Source organism: Heptranchias perlo, chromosome 17, assembly GCF_035084215.1.
Source record: "Heptranchias perlo isolate sHepPer1 chromosome 17, sHepPer1.hap1, whole genome shotgun sequence".
In the NCBI taxonomy this organism is placed as follows: Eukaryota; Metazoa; Chordata; class Chondrichthyes; order Hexanchiformes; family Hexanchidae; genus Heptranchias; species Heptranchias perlo.
This window is the reverse complement of record NC_090341.1, coordinates 21,129,739-21,143,637: the sequence shown is the minus strand read 5'-3', so window position 1 is coordinate 21,143,637 and position 13,899 is coordinate 21,129,739. Positions and strand designations below refer to the sequence as shown.

At 39.9% G+C, this 13,899-nt stretch overlaps 1 long non-coding RNA gene across 1 annotated transcript in view; it reads right to left on the bottom strand.

The window, feature by feature from the left end:
* The window catches only part of LOC137334151 (uncharacterized), a 73,803-nt gene extending 67,492 nt beyond the window's left edge, over positions 1-6,311 (bottom strand). The window contains exon 1 of the long non-coding RNA XR_010966082.1: positions 6,290-6,311. This is a non-coding gene — a long non-coding RNA (uncharacterized lncRNA). The remainder of the gene's footprint in view (positions 1-6,289) is intronic.
* Positions 6,312-13,899: the final 7,588 nt, after the last annotated feature.

The following is a 13,899-nucleotide window of genomic DNA, read 5'->3' as shown; positions in this document are numbered from 1 at the left end:
AGTACTTTGAAAGTATAGTCACTGTTGTAATGTAGAAAACATGGCAGCCAATTTGTGCACAGCAAGGACCCACAAACAGCAATGAGATAATGATCAGATAATCTGTTTTAGCGATGTTGGTTGAGGGATAACTATTGAGCAGGACACTGGGGATGACTCCCCTGCTGTTCTTTGAAATAGTGCCATGGGATCTTTTACGTCCACCTGAGAGGGCAAATGGGGCCTCGGTTTAACATCTCATCCGAAAGACAGCACCTCCGACAGTGCACCACACTCTCAGTACTGCACTGAGGTGTTGGCATGAATTATGTGATCAACTCTCTGGAGTGGGACTTGAACCCACAACCTTCTGTCTCAGGTGCTACCAACTGAGTCACAATGGAAAGTATGTTACAACAGTCTTATCTAGGGAATATTTCAAAGAACTAAGCATTGAGCATATTAACATATCTGTTTATCCTTAATTTCATCTGTTGGCATCTTTGAGGTTCTCTCCTCTTCCTTAACCATCCTCTATTCTACTTTAGGAAGATGTTTTTGCTGTTTTTAGCATTTACAGCTATGCTAATTTCCAATTTTCTCTTTGCCCATCTCACAACCCTTTTAACATGCTTCTAAAGTTCCCTGCATTTTCCCTGTGAATTTATTTCTTTTATTTTTTTCACTTTAGATTGTGTTGGTAATCCATTTAGGTTTAGGCTTTTTAAGTCTGTGCTAGTAATCTTGATAATTATTTATCCTGCATGCTCATCAATACACCTTTGAAGGTGTTCCTTTTATCCTCAACTGAGGAATCAAATGACTTTCCCCAGTTAATCTGTTTTAGCTTTTGCCTCATATCCTTGAAGTTGGCTTCTCTAAAATTGTGTGCCTTGATGTTCGTTCTCAACAGTGTTGAATCCCAGATCATGGTGAACTAAATATTATTGTGGTTACTATTGAACATGGGTGCCATGCCATTGATTTCTCTATACTGTCAAGGCCAGTTATCATTACTAATCATTACTAATCGTTACGATCCTAAATGTAAGTTCTCTATCCCTGTATGTTGTATTTATTTACATCTAGTGAGATAAGTCATGTTTATGTTAATTTCCTATTGCTACAGCTGTTTAAAATTCAGGCATTTTCTGGTAATAAGTGGTACTAGGTATCAGCCTTGGCTCAGTGGTAGCACTCTCACCTCTGAGTCAGAAGATTGTGGGTCCAAGCCCCTATCCAGAGATTTGAGCACATAAACTAGGCTGACACTTCAGTGTAGTACTGACTGCTGCATTGTCAGAGGTATCAACTTTCAGATGAGATGTTGAATTGAGACCTTGTTTGCTTGCTCAGATGGATAGAAAAGATCCCATCGCACTATTTGAAGAAATCAGGGAAAAGAGTTCCTCAACATTTATCCCTCAGACAACACCACAAAAAATAGATTCTCTGGTCATTTATGTCATTGCTGTTTGTAGGACCATGCTGTGTGCAATTTGGTTGCCATGTTTCATGACATTGCAACGGTGACTATACTTCATTAGTTGTGAAATAATTTGGCACGTTTTAAGGTGGTGAAAAATGCTATATAAATGCAAGTTCTTTGTTTTACCAATGGATAGTCCTGAAGATGTTTATGCAATTTTACTGACCAACCTCTATAAAAGTTGGGTCTCTTTGCTTTTCTCTCTTGTCCTCCCCCCACCAGTTTCAAAATCAAACTTTATGCTTGATATGGGACACAGCAGACCTGAAGCGCTCCGCACAAAAAAGCAAGCAGCAGCTTCTGAAGCTGATGCAATTTCATCCTTTGATAAGCTTGATGTTCTAATGTTGTCATGTTAGCAATCTAAACTTACCAGAAGAGGATCTATTTACAGTTAAGTTTTGGAACACATACTCCAATTTTATTTTGAAAATGTTAAATATACTTTTAGAAGTTGTGTAGCTATAATATTTTCCTTGCTGTACATGGAAAGACAGCTGTTTAATCTATATCTATATTATATATTAAAATGTGAGTGGTCTCAGAATTCCAGAATCTATCTTTGGCCCCCTCCTCCTCTTCATTTATATGCTGCTTCTTGGCGATACCATCTGAAGACATGGGGTCAGCTTCCACATTTACGCTGACTGCATCCAACTCTACTTTGACATCACCTCCACTTGTCACAATTTCGTCCAGTTAAACATTGGGAAGACCAAAGCCATCATCGTTGGCCTCTGCCACAAATTCCATACCCACACCATCAATTCCATCCCCCTCCATGGCCACTGTCCCAGAATGAACCAGACTTAGCAACTTCGGCATTCTATGTGACCCTGAGCTGAGCTTCCAACCCCATATCCTCTCCATCAAAATGACTGCCTACTTTCACCTCCCTCTCCAGCCTCCCCACCTCAGTCTATCTGATGCCAAAACCATCACTCATGCCTTTTGTCATCTCCAGACTTGACTATCCCAATGCTCTCCTGGCTGGCCTCCCATCTTCCACCCTCCATAAACTTCAGCTCATCCAAAACTGCTGCCATATGCTATCCTGCACCAAGTTCCGCTCATCCATCACCCCTATGCTCACTGAGTTACATTGGCTCCACCGTAAAATTCTCATCCACGGGTTTAAATCCTATCAAGGTCTCATCTCTCCCTAACTCTGCAACCTTCTCCAACCCGACAACCCTTCAGGAAACTCTTGTATTCTGCGCTCTCCCATAATACAGAGTTGGTAGTTCCAAAAAGAAGTAATAGTGGCAGTGAGGAGAGGGTGGAAGGACAAGGAAGGATTAGTGGGAAGGTGAAGGGATGGGATTGAGGGGGTGGGGGAAGGATAAGTGATTAAGGAGGGATGGGAAGGAAGCCACTGAAGGCCACATTTTTCTTATGCCCTTCACCCATAATATGCAGCCATCAGCCATTGATGCCGTCTTTTCTCACCACACCATCCACCCGAAATGAAATAAGAAAAAGACGGAAAAGCAGAAAATGATAGAGGGAAGCAAAAAGGAAAGGTAAGGAGAGAGAAATAGAAAAGACAGAACAATGACTACATAAAGACAACAAAGACAGGTAAGAGAGTGACAATATTCTCCAACTTATTGCGTGCAATGCCACAAGAGATTTTCTAATAAAAATAAATTAAAATTCTATAGTTACCTTCTTTATCGTGCCTTATTCCAGTATTCACAATTTAATAATGCTTTTGTAACATTTGTTTCATTTTCATACTTTATACATAGATGTGCACTTTAAACATATTAAAACTAAACTTGAATGTTTATAAATCTCAATGAACCAAAAAACAAAGAGTTTCCTTTTTTCCTGTCTTCATTGCAATATAGAATTTCAGACTTTCCTTTCAAGGAAGCCAAACAAGAGGTTGAGGAATATTCAATGTACTGAGTCAAAACATTCTGGAAAGCTTCCTTGCAAATCTGAACAGCAGAATAAGGCACAAACCCAATTCATTAGCTATATATGTTTGATAGTTTTCTAAAATCTGGATGTGAATGTATCTAACCATATCACAGCAATGATAACACAATTGCATGATTTCCACTGCACTATTCCTGAGGACCTCGAAGTTCTGCTGAAATTTGCAACACAAAACACTTTGCTACTGTTGAGAGGTCCTAACTTAAGTTTAAGGATTGTTTTGGGTCCCAGCCAAAGTGTGATATCTGACATTGATTTAAGGTGCTCCTTTGTAACTGGAGGATATTGTGCTAGCAAAGCACAAAACATTTACAATTAATTTCATTTGGAAAAAGTGTCAGCAGCTAAATGGTAAATATTATTCATATTGATTTATCATTGGTCTCATTTTGGCAAGTTCAATATTTTGTAATATTATGATTGTGTTTATGGAAAAAAATTACCTTGCAACTGAAACTGAAATTCTACAACTAAGAAGGACAAAAGTAGCAAGATTGTGGGAATGGCATCACCTCCTGCTGTTCCTTCATCATTGCTGGATAAAATCCAGGAAATCCCTGTTTAATATCATTGTCAGAGCACCACCAGAATAAGAACTGCAGCAGTTCAAGGAGAAGGCCCACCACCATCTTCTCAAAGGCAATTAGTGATGGGCATTGCAATCCTGGTTAATTGGGTGCTGGGGTTTCAAAACAAGAATCTAGGAAAATTAATGCATTCAGTGTCAAGTAGTCACTAAAATCATTCATGTTTTATATCCTCAAAGTATAAGGCAGTGATTTGCATGTTGGTAAAACTCATCAGATTTACATGACATAAATTGCAACTGTAAATTACACGTGATATAAATACCAGATTTTAGGGTATGTCCTGTGTAAATCCAGTTATGGACATACTCATCAAAGTAGTTTCAAAGAATAAAAGCCACGCGTAAGAAAAAGGTAAGTGTGGAACAAGTGACTGGGAAATCTCTCTCTCCACTCAAGGGAGTGAGTTATCTTCATTCTAGTAACCCAAAAATATGATTGTGGTTCATACAAGCACTACAAAACTAGCCTGTCTGTATGTTCTCAAGACAGTTGACAAAAGTTCAGATAATCATGTTGAGTAAAAGCCAGGCCATTCTTTTATTTTGGATTCAAAAGCTCCAACATCTTGAAAATCGAAAACAGGGGAATGGGCGGGGAGAGAAGTCAGAAACATCTATAAGTAACAATGCTTTTTCATCTTTGTCAGACAAAGCTAATTCCACCTATAACATTGGCTATGTTAAATAACAATGGTTTTAGTTTTAGCGTACAGTAGCGTAATTGTTATGGTCCCAAACGTCATGAGTTCAAAACCCACCGTGTCAAGTTGTGAAATTGAATTCAGTAAATCTAGCACCAGAAAAATAGCCACAAAAGCTACTGTTTTATTGTAAACGTCCAACTAGTTCATTAATGTGAAGGACACCTGCCACCCCTATTCTCTCTGCCCAGTTTCGAGTCAAGTCCACACTGTGTGGTTGACTCTTGGGGGTGGGGTAGATTTTCAACCTTCTCCTGTCTTGGGCGGACGGTGGGATCGCACCACCTGCCTGATACCCGTAGCATGAAGCCCGAACCGTTGAGTTGGCGAGGTGTCGAGTGCTCAATGGGGATGCAATTGATGTGCGCCAGCAGGGCAAAATGGGTTCATAGCGAATCGGCAGCCCGTTTTACACCGTACCGAATGGGCTGCCGATTCGCTGTGAGACATTTCAACCCCCTTGATCGCTGACCGGCAGCTTGCCAAAGCCCGGTCAGAAGAAAACGCTTTGGGAGAAGAGGACACTGAGCTGCGGGCAGCGGGTCACAGGATTTTAGTGGGGCCAGGAGGAGCCATCAATGAATCTGAAACTGGGTCTCATGCAGTGTTCTAAAAATATTTGTTATGCTTCGAACAAAATTCAATGTCGGAATCACAAAGCACACACAGATGGAACATATTAAACGTCAAGTAAAACAGTATGTGTTGACGCGGGTCTGCGGCCAACAAATGACCATATTAGAAAATGAAACAATCTCTGTTTGGCACATACTACTTTGCAGCACATCTTGAGGGTGAATCCTTTATTTCTACAAACTTTGTGCGCTGATATCATTTGCAGACCTATAATAACATTGCAATGCAATGAATAATTCATATCCTAAATTCATAAGCGCGTTACGTGGGTTCACACCATTACACAGCAGTCGCAAAATTGTTTGATGTTGTCCCGGTAGAATTGACTTCATTAGGTAGTTTTAACTGTGACTTGTGGGACAGGAAATCAAGTTTGGATGCATTTCAAAAGTAAAAGGTATATATTTTCTTCTCGGCTCTATGTGTCTTTTCAGTTAATAGTGACACGCTAATTAGATTTTAATTGATTGTGATCTGTAGTGTCACTTTATTATTAGTTGTTTTGAAGTTGTCAGATGAACATTGTTTTTGATATCAACACGATGGTTGAACCGGTTTAGCAACAAGAGCAGAACTTATTTTTCTCGAGTTTGTATTTTATATTTAATCTCACTTTTTTCGGAAAAGGGGCAATTTGTTGTTTTTTCTCTCAAACAAATGTACGTGTATTCGACGCCTTTCTCTCTGATACGAGGACCTGTAAAAAAAACAATTTCCAGCAAAAGCTTTTGCAAAAAGGAACATCCTCGTGAGTCTTAGTTTAACCGATTTTGCAGTGGATAGTGGGAACTGCAGTACACGCTTTATAAATGTCAAACGATAGCATTCAAAATGTTTATAAAAGAATGATTCAGGTTTCTAATTACGATTAAGAGGTTCGACAGACGTGACCGTTATATTAAGGAGTCGATATATGAGAATCCGATTCGGATATAACTTGGTACATACCTGTGTAGGTGTAAATTTGTGAAGAGTCACGATGATAATAAAAAAAAATGCTGCATTGATATCTGCACGTCATTGTTTTGAACCACAATCTAAAAGGGCACCAGGGATTTTAAGTGATGTTTATACTCCCCAGTTTATCTTCTCCGGTGTTCCCAATGTTTGTGCACTGACGTCAGCTGTGGGTGATAATATCAATACTGTTCAGGGAGGCGTGATTCATGTGCAACAAGTACTTCGTTAGAGGTTAACACCTGTTTAAAGAATAGCGGGCAATATATTTTCTTATAATAGGAAAAATTGTTGTCGATACATTTATTACATGAAATAAGGGATGGATTTTAGGAGGGTTCAGAGGATGCTATGCAATCAATCTCGTGCAATTAGAGAATTAAAGAGAACTGGACTATTGGTAATCTTGATGTCTGAGCTATTAATTGCGTCGGGAAAACTTGTCTTATGTTTTTGGCAAGAACACAACACAATGGTGTAAACTGAATCAAAATGCATCATTGCAGCAGTTGCTTCTGGTACTATTTCCGTGAAAATAAAACGATCAATGGCTCTTCTGACATGTCTCCTCCCCTGCCGCGAAAGGTCTGAAAACGCTCCTTTCTTTGGCTATGTTTGCTATCCATCTAAACAAAAGGGTATTATGAATCAAAAATTTGAAATGTTATGTTTACTTTTTACTCAGAGCAATTCCTGTATTAAATATGTTTTACGTCACAAATCATCCCACTTCACTTTTTAGTTATGTGCATTAGTTATTTGAGCCACGTGAAAGTCAATATACAAACTGAGGTATACCAAGTAGTCTACTTTGAACTTTTTCGAAACAAAAGTAATATAATATTTACTTGTTAAATGGTCCAGACAAATTGTTCATCGTGGAATAGTTCAAATACCAAGACAAACACACGTTAAAATTAGAAAGGAGTGAAAGGAAATCGGGTAGGATTATTCCACACAAAACTAATAGACTTGTGGAATAAATTGTCCGGGCAGGGCATTAGAGGTGACAGTATAGATGAGTTCAGAAGATAATTAGATGTATTTCCGGAGAGATAAAGTGAGTAGCTTGATAGATGAGGTTAAGAACAGTTAATAAGGAATTTGTTTGTTTTGGGTCTGTTGGCCTTTTCCTCTTTCTAAGTATTTTTATGTTCTTATTGTAGGTGAGAAAAGGAAACAACTGTGGTGCTCCAATGCTACAAGAAAAAATCGACCTCTTGAATTAATGTTTAACAAGTATGGCACTGGACGTAAAGGTTTTTCACTATCGTGAAAAATTGGTTCCCTACTTTTGGATGAAAAAATTGAATAGATTAACCGTGGATTCATTGTGGCTCACTACAGGAGCTGGAGTACATATAGTGACTCGTTCAATAAGTTGATTAGAAGCAATCGAAAGCAAACGCAACTAGATTACAAATGTAATTTATGCAGCGATGGCTGTGTCACATTTGTCACAGATAGGGGTGTTAAGCTTCCTATTTGAATTTAAAGACATGAAATGAAATCAACATCAGCGTGATTGTTGCACAGAAGATATGATTGGACTTTTACATTTTTACAAGGACGGTCAAGCAAAGGAACTAAACGCCACATATCAAAAGTGAATGAATGAATTACAGAGCAATATTTACCCAGTACTTTGTACAAGTATGATTAAAATAGGACTCAAATCTGAACTTGTTATTAAAACCAACTGGTCGTTAAACTTCCTGCTGACTGAAATGATCAACGCCACTTTTACATCGTGAAAGTATTTTAAGAGCAGTTTTAAGAATGCTGCTGTAAAAGAATTAACCGAGAAACTTTTGAAACGACCTGATCTGTTTACCAAATCAAAGTCAGAAAGGTTGTGGGCAAACAATACATGTGGATCACCTTTGAAAGTTACACTATTGCTCAATGTTTCTCCAGAATCCGTATTTTGTTAAAATGTCATCTTGTGGAACACACCCACGAACACAAATAGGGTTTATATGGTAACAAATTATGTCTGTTACGAGTGTGCACTTCATTTTACATGAAACAAAACAATTCTAACTCTTGGGAGAGCAAGACTGAGAATCTCACTCCTGTGTAGGCTGACAAACAAATGTTAACTGTTCCATTAGGGACTGGCGGTGGAAACGTCAAAGACGTCCTTAAAGTGGCAATGCTCAGTCTATACTGCACACTGCTGTCTCGTTGTGTTCAAAAAAATTGGCAAGACGCTAATGTGCGTTAATACTGCAATACCAATCTAACCCGTGTACTATGCACTAATCCGGTGATTACTAATGTAAGTGGGCCCTACTAGTGAGAAAGCATATATAGGCACACGAAGTTTGTAGATTATCCGCAAATTAAGTCTCAAAATATGTAAAACCTTTGTAAGGAAATGCCTTTCTAGTTCCAACAACTGCATTTCCACCCTACTTTAATGTTATAGTACTCTCTGGAATAGTAATATTGACACAGCTGTAAAGATCTGTGTGCTACTTTTAGAGACAATTGTTTTAAAAATGAATTTTACTGAATAAACAGGTAGTGCCGAGAAAAGTACACGGAGCGGTGAATTTAAAATACAATGATACTGTATATATTATTGTAACTTGGAAAAAACGTTGCATAGTGAAACATACTTACAATTGTGTTATAATCGTAAAACTGCTGTTTAGATACGTCATATCTTGATACAGCATTCATTGATAAATTCATGTTTTCTTAATATCAACTATAACACGCTGAATTAAAATAATCGGGCTATTCCAATATTGGTTCATTTTAAGGTATTCTGATTACAATATACTAATTTATGAATCAGATTAATTTTCAGTATCCTTTGGCAACATAGACAGATGTAACATAAAACAACGGAAACCGGAGAAAGTCGATTGCAGGGCAGGTTTTAAAATCAAAATTATATCCCGCAAGAGAGGTGTGCGCCTTTGGAGTGTTGCTGCTTTCCTGCAGTCTGGTTTCAAATCGCAAACTATGGTCAGAAAAAAAATGTGAACAAAGTGTGACGTTCCAATGGAGAACAGTTGAAAATAGTTTACGATCAATGTGCAGAGACGTTTCAGCTCCATTAGCCAGTGGCAGTGCGAAGAGACCACTATTTATTTTAATAGGTTCCTCATAAATTAAACAGATTTCCGTTGTTATTATCTTTACGTGCCAGCAAACTCCAAAACAGTTGATGTGATGAGAAAGCTACGCAAATTAATGACAAAATAATGACTATGACTCGCGTAACTATTAATTGACCAAAGCTTACATGGAGCGAGAACACCAAGACAAATATTAATCTTATGAATACTTTGTACGGGACAATTTCCATGTTACTGGAATAAAATCCCGTGGGACAATTGGAGTGGTCTGTGGTTTTGCCCCTCAACCTTCAGCATGCTTCCAATATTTTACTTCTTTTCGAGTAAGTGTTCAAAAATGGTCTCCGACTGGGTTTCCGCTTGAGCTCCTGGAACTTCTACCTTCCGTCTATTGTTTTGACAATGTACCCGACTAAAATAGCATCCGGTATACAAGGAAAAATCCACACCAGAACAGCATAGAACGCAGAAGGGACGAGCGATGTATGCCATTCGATTGGATCAGGCCTTGTGTTGGAGTTGCTGGGCGGAAGGATGTTTGATGCCCCCAACAGGAGGTGTTCTGCTTAATTACTTTCTCGCATCACAACAACAGTTGGACTAATTAAGCTCCAAAAATAATTTCCGCTTCATTTGGCGATAACTTCAAGAATGTCATATTATGTCTCGAAATATTTTAAGATATAGGACTTGGAAAGTAATTTGAGAAACTTCGTTGGTCTCACGTGGCATGTCACTCCTTTCTGCCACACACACAGCCTCCACAGTACATATCTGACTGTTTTGGCCATAATTTTTTTAAACCTAAATGGATATCAATAAATACAAGTGACGATTGTTTAATAATGCTCAATGCTATATCAGTATTAGAATAGATATATAAAATCGAATAATGATACTGATTTAATGTACTGATAGTGTAATTTATTGCTTTAGAAGGAGCATGAATGGTTCTGCAAAAGCTTCCCACATAGCAATATCAGTATTGGCAAAAGTAGTTCTGGGGTGCAATGTGTTTTGCTGCTCTCCTATTTGTAGAGTCCCCGCCCCCGAGTTTGAATGGTCCTGTACTGGATGGCAGCCGAAGAGGTGTTTCGGCTTATCATTATAATCGTATATTTTTGTGAAGTTCATCACCATAAACCATTTCCCTTATTCCACAATCCATCTGGGCGGGGAAAGCCACGGAACAGGGTCGTTTTTAATGGTATTTCCTAAACAAGTACAAAAAGATGTTACACGCCCTGACTTTCTCCCCAGCGGTGAAATCATGCGTCATCATTTTATTTGTGTGCCTCTTCCAAAGTCAGCAACTTGCTGGATACAGAGTGTATAGGATATTACTCATATCTTGGTTATACTGGCCTTTAATGCTATAAATCCAACAAGGATTTCAGATCCATTATCCCCACATTAGAAGCAGATTGTGCACAATTAATTTTTTAAGGACATATATTCGCAGAATGCATCTCGGACCAATGCAGAAATGTCAGACAAACTAGATTGCACTTATATCATTGTCTGCAAAACCAGTATCAACTCAACTTGTTGGGCTACTTTTGTTCGTTCAGGTTTTGGCCAATTAGGAAAGGTCAAACTATGACTGAAGATTGGATTTTGGTTGACTGGGAAAGCATCGTGGTCTCAATGTTTAGTATTGCTGGCGAACTAACAATCTGTTTTCCTATACTGAGAGTTCCAAATCTTTTTTTTAATGGGAGACAGAGTGCAAGGGAGGAAAATATTCCAAATTCTAGAAAGTAAAGTTTATTTGCTCTTGTTATTTCCATTTCCTTTTGCAGTTTATCATTTTTATTGTGCCCGATTGTAAACCAGACCAGTCTGGTTTGTTTTACTCTTTTCTGGATGGCAAAAGTGTGGACGAACAATAAAAGAGGGCAACTCATGTCAGTCCACACCTCTTTGTGATTGGTTAAAAGGCAGTATTAGTGGAAGCATCAGAAAGGTTGGTTGCTTGTCCTCTAGACTAAGAAATGGTGCATAGTTGGAGGTGAAAGCGGCAGGCTAAAACAAAACAGGTAAAGAGATTTCTGGTAGAAGTTAGGTGCCTTTAATTATTCATCAGTATATTTTAAATGTTGCACATGATGTGTATTAGATACATTTGGTTCATATAAAGCAGATTAGTATACAGGGATCAGAGCAAAGGCAGCAAAACATTAAAAGGGAGCAATCATAGATGGTACACAGCCAACACTGTGGGACAGAAACACAATTTTTTCAGAATTGACCCATTGTCTTTTTTAAGATCAGATTAAATGTTTTTTTTTTCATGTTGATATTTTTAACTGGCATGATACCAAATGCTTTGTGGTGAGTACATTTATACTGAAGCTTCTGGTCTCAGATTGTAGCCCCAATTTTAACCTATCACACACAGCAGGAAAGGGGCGGCTGGGTGGTAAAAATCGCGGAAATCCACTTTACTCCCCGTTCCCACCCTCAACTGCCTCCAGCCTCGATTTTATCCCCCTTCGCCCAGTGAAAATGGTGCATGGGAGGAGTTAAGATCCGGCCAAGTCCACTTACCGGCCTGAGGCTACACTGTTCACACTTGGCTTCACTGACTTTGAAGTTGTCCAAGGCTATCGCTGCAGGCAAGCGAGGGCCTAATTTAAATTTAAAAATCACAGCCCAACGATGTCACTGGTGCTGCGGCATGATTTTCACGACGCCTCGGGGGAGATCCGCCCAGTATCAAACACACCAGAGAAGCTTGGTGGGATGCACCAGCTGACCAGAAGAGGCCAAGTTAAGTTTTTAAAAAGTGCTTTTCAGCAAAATGCTTGTGGGCCAGGAGAAGCAGGAGCCTCCCCAGCCCCGGCCTTGCCTCTTCCTCCTGAATCTGCCATTGGCTGCCAAAGCCCTTTCCCAGCACCAAACTTATGGTGAGGACCGTTCCCTTGGGTCCCAGGTGTCCTAAGGCTCCTGAGCCGATTTCCCGCTCCTGCCCACCAGCCCTGACACCAGTCCTGCTTGTTTCGGGCAGGAGACAGAGCTGCAATATTTAAATGAGGCCTGGGAGTTAAAATGGGCCGGGTCTCACACTGAGATCTCAGTGGGGGTTTCCCTACCACCCGCACCCCTGCCCGACTGTCCGATAGAATTGAGGCCTTCGCCTTAGAAACTGACTGACATGATCTGCAGGAAAATTTAAAGGGACACTCACCTCCATTAATAGGATTTCTGTGCTTTTCTGATGATGCATTCCAAATGCATTTCAGAGCTTGGAGATTGCTTCTTTTTCATTTGTTGCTTTATTCATCCTGACTAAGCATTTTCAGATTATCATGGTTACCATTTATGCTGTTTCTTATTCTGGATGGATGAACAGTTGGTGGAAGAACAACAGCAGTAGCCTCAGAAACCAAGTTGAGCAGCAGGTGGGCCTGTTCGGACACAGCAGGTGAGGGGGCTGCCCATAGAAGGCTTTACCAAGATCACAGGGTCTATTAGCCAAGATTCACTGTTCTAGACATCTGAGAAGAGCAGTGTAGCAGGAGGCTTGGCTTCACTAACCAGATTGTTACAGATCTGTGCAGCATCCTGCAGCAGGACCTGCTGCCTACAGGAGGCTATGCTTTGCTGATGGCTTTGAAAGTCACCATTGCCCTAAATGTTTTCACCTCAGGCTCCTTCCCGTATGTTACAGGAGACATCACCTGCATTTCCCAGTCTGCAGTGCACAGCTTCATTAAGCAGATCACCAATGCCTTTCTTAACCAGCATCAATCAGTACATTAGCAGTCAGAATGAGAGAGCGGATGCAGGGGAATACTTAAAAAAGAAATTAGGAGATCAAGGAGGGGCCATGAAATAACACTGGCGAGCAAAATAAAGGAAAATCCTAAGATGTTTTATAAGTATATTAAGGGTAAGAGGATGACTTGGGAAAAAATAGGGCCCATTAGGGACAAAAATGGCAATCTGTGTGTGGAGCCGGCAGATGTAGGAGGGGTTCTAAATGAATTTTTTGCATCTGTTTTCACTATGGAGAAGGACGATGTAGACATAGAAATACGGCAGAGGGACTGTGATATACTCGAACATATTAACATCGAGCGGGAGGAGGTATTGGCGGTTTTAGCAGGCCTAAAAATGGACAAATCCCCAGGCCCGGACGAAATGTATCCCAGGCTACTGTGTGAGGCAAAGGAGGAGATTGCGGGGGCTCTGATACATATATTCAGAACCTCTCTGGCCACAGGGGATGTGCCAGAGGACTGGAGAACTGCTAATGTAGTACCATTATTCAAGAAGGGGAGTAGGGAAAAACCGGGCAACTACAGGCCAGTGAGCCTAACATCAGTGGTAGGAAAATTATTGGAAAAAATTCTGAAGGACAAAATTAGTCTCCACTTGGAGAAGCAAGGATTAATCAGGGATAGTCAACATGGCTTTGTCAAGGGAAGATCATGTCTGACTAATTTGATTGAATTTTTTGAGGGGGTGACTAGGCGTGTGGATGAGGGTAACGCAGTGGATGTG